The following is a 2,500-nucleotide window of genomic DNA, read 5'->3' on the forward strand; positions in this document are numbered from 1 at the left end:
GGAAGCTAAACAGGTTTGGGCTTGGTTAGTACTTGGATGGGAGACCGCCTGGGAATACCAGGTGCTGTAAGCTTTTTGGAAAATTTTCATTAGTTATGTAATAATCTTGAAAAAAAAAAAAAAGAGTCAATGCCAGATCTCTGAATCTTAGAATGTTTGGTTCTGGTTATTACTTGGATGGGAGACTGCCTGAGAATAATACCAGGTGCTGTAAGCTTTTGGGTTTTCTTCCCTACTTATATATTGAACTGGAGATTAGAGTGGCTGATCTTTAAATAGCCCTCTCTCTGCAGCAGCCTTCGCTTACGGCCATACCTGGCTATGCCTGGTTAGTACTTGGATGGGAAACCGCCTGGGAATACCAGGTGCTGAAAGCTTTTTGGAAATTTTTTAAAATTTTTTTACTTTTTGGAATTTTTTCACTAATTATATAATAATCATGCAAAAAAAAAAAAAAAAAGAGTCAATGCCCGATGTCTGAATCTTAGCATGTTTGGTTCTGGTTACTACTTGGATGGGAGACCGCCTGGGATTGCCAGGTGCTGTAAGCTTTAGGGTTTTCGTCCCTATTTATATAATGTACTGGAGATTACAGTGGCTGATCTTTAATTAGCCCTCTCTTTGCAGCAGCTTTCGCTTACGGCCATACCAACCTGGCTATGCCCGATCTCGTCTGATCTCGGAAGCTAAGCAGGTTTGGGCCTGGTTAGTACTTGGATGGGAGACCGCCTGGGAATACCAGGTGCTGTAAGCTTTTGGGTTTTATTCCGAACTTATATAATGAACTGGAGATTAGAGTGTCTGATCTTTAAATAGCCCTCTCTTTGCAGCAGCTTTCGCTTACGGCCATACCAACCTGGCTATGCCTGATCTCGTCTGATCTCGGAAGCTAAGCAGGTTTGGGCTTGGTTAGTACTTGGATGGGAGCCCGCCTGGGAATACCAGGTGCTGTAAGCTTTTGGGTTTTCTTCCCTACTTATATATTGAACTGGAGATTAGAGTGGCTGATCTTTAAATAGCCCTCTCTCTGCAGCAGCCTTCGCTTACGGCCATACCTGGCTATGCCTGGTTAGTACTTGGATGGGAAACTGCCTGGGAATACCAGGTGCTTAAAGCTCTTTGGCAATTTTTCACATTTTTTTACTTTTTGTTATTTTTTCACTAATTATATAATAATCGTGCAAAAAAAAAAGAAAAGAAAAAAAGAGTCAATGCCAGATCTCTGAATCTTAGAATGTTTGGTTCTGGTTACTACTTGGATGGGAGACTGCCTGGGAATAATACCAGGTGCTGAAAGCTTTTTGGAAATTTTTCAAATTTTTTTACTTTTTGGAATTTTTTCACTAATTATATAATAATCGTGCAAAAAAAAAAGAAAAGAAAAAAAGAGTCAATGCCCGATGTCTGAATCTTAGCATGTTTGGTTCTGGTTACTACTTGGATGGGAGACCGCCTGGGATTGCCAGGTGCTGTAAGCTTTAGGGTTTTCGTCCCTATTTATATAATGTACTGGAGATTACAGTGGCTGATCTTTAATTAGCCCTCTCTTTGCAGCAGCTTTCGCTTACGGCCATACCAACCTGGCTATGCCCGATCTCGTCTGATCTCGGAAGCTAAGCAGGTTTGGGCCTGGTTAGTACTTGGATGGGAGACCGCCTGGGAATACCAGGTGCTGTAAGCTTTTGGGTTTTATTCCGAACTTATATAATGAACTGGAGATTAGAGTGTCTGATCTTTAAATAGCCCTCTCTTTGCAGCAGCTTTCGCTTACGGCCATACCAACCTGGCTATGCCTGATCTCGTCTGATCTCGGAAGCTAAGCAGGTTTGGGCTTGGTTAGTACTTGGATGGGAGCCCGCCTGGGAATACCAGGTGCTGTAAGCTTTTGGGTTTTCTTCCCTACTTATATATTGAACTGGAGATTAGAGTGGCTGATCTTTAAATAGCCCTCTCTCTGCAGCAGCCTTCGCTTACGGCCATACCTGGCTATGCCTGGTTAGTACTTGGATGGGAAACTGCCTGGGAATACCAGGTGCTTAAAGCTCTTTGGCAATTTTTCACATTTTTTTACTTTTTGTTATTTTTTCACTAATTATATAATAATCGTGCAAAAAAAAAAAAAAAAAAAAAAAAAACAAGAGTCAATGCCCGATGTCTGAATCTTAGCATGTTTGGTTCTGGTTACTACTTGGATGGGAGACCGCCTGGGATTGCCAGGTGCTGAAAGCTTTAGGGTTTTCGTCCCTATTTATATAATGTACTGGAGATTACAGTGGCTGATCTTTAATTAGCCCTCTCTTTGCAGCAGCTTTCGCTTATGGCCATACCAACCTGGCTATGCCCGATCTCGTCTGATCTCGGAAGCTAAGCAGGTTTGGGCCTGGTTAGTACTTGGATGGGGGACCGCCTGGGAATACCAGGTGCTGTAAGCTTTTGGGTTTTATTCCGAATTTATATAATGAACTGGAGATTAGAGTGTCTGATCTTTAAATAGCCCTCT

General features: G+C 42.2%; 6 non-coding genes across 6 annotated transcripts in view; all 6 read left to right on the top strand.

Moving 5' to 3' along the window:
• LOC132138870 (5S ribosomal RNA) overlaps positions 1-73 on the top strand; it is a 119-nt gene extending 46 nt beyond the window's left edge. The window contains exon 1 of the ribosomal RNA XR_009433147.1: positions 1-73. This exon is cut by the window's left edge and continues 46 nt beyond it. This is a non-coding gene — a ribosomal RNA (5S ribosomal RNA).
• Positions 74-635: 562 nt separating this feature from the next.
• Positions 636-754, top strand: LOC132137669 (5S ribosomal RNA). The gene has a single exon (XR_009431997.1). It is a non-coding gene; the product is annotated as a 5S ribosomal RNA (ribosomal RNA).
• An 84-nt stretch (positions 755-838) lies between these two features.
• On the top strand, positions 839-957 carry LOC132138579 (5S ribosomal RNA). The gene has a single exon (XR_009432866.1). It is a non-coding gene; the product is annotated as a 5S ribosomal RNA (ribosomal RNA).
• A 605-nt stretch (positions 958-1,562) lies between these two features.
• Positions 1,563-1,681, top strand: LOC132137670 (5S ribosomal RNA). Its single transcript, XR_009431998.1, has one exon. It is a non-coding gene; the product is annotated as a 5S ribosomal RNA (ribosomal RNA).
• An 84-nt stretch (positions 1,682-1,765) lies between these two features.
• On the top strand, positions 1,766-1,884 carry LOC132138581 (5S ribosomal RNA). Its single transcript, XR_009432867.1, has one exon. It is a non-coding gene; the product is annotated as a 5S ribosomal RNA (ribosomal RNA).
• Positions 1,885-2,313: 429 nt separating this feature from the next.
• On the top strand, positions 2,314-2,432 carry LOC132137715 (5S ribosomal RNA). Its single transcript, XR_009432041.1, has one exon. It is a non-coding gene; the product is annotated as a 5S ribosomal RNA (ribosomal RNA).
• Positions 2,433-2,500: the final 68 nt, after the last annotated feature.

The sequence above is a fragment of the Carassius carassius genome, unplaced genomic scaffold (assembly GCF_963082965.1).
Source record: "Carassius carassius unplaced genomic scaffold, fCarCar2.1 SCAFFOLD_57, whole genome shotgun sequence".
Lineage (NCBI taxonomy): Eukaryota > Metazoa > Chordata > Actinopteri > Cypriniformes > Cyprinidae > Carassius > Carassius carassius.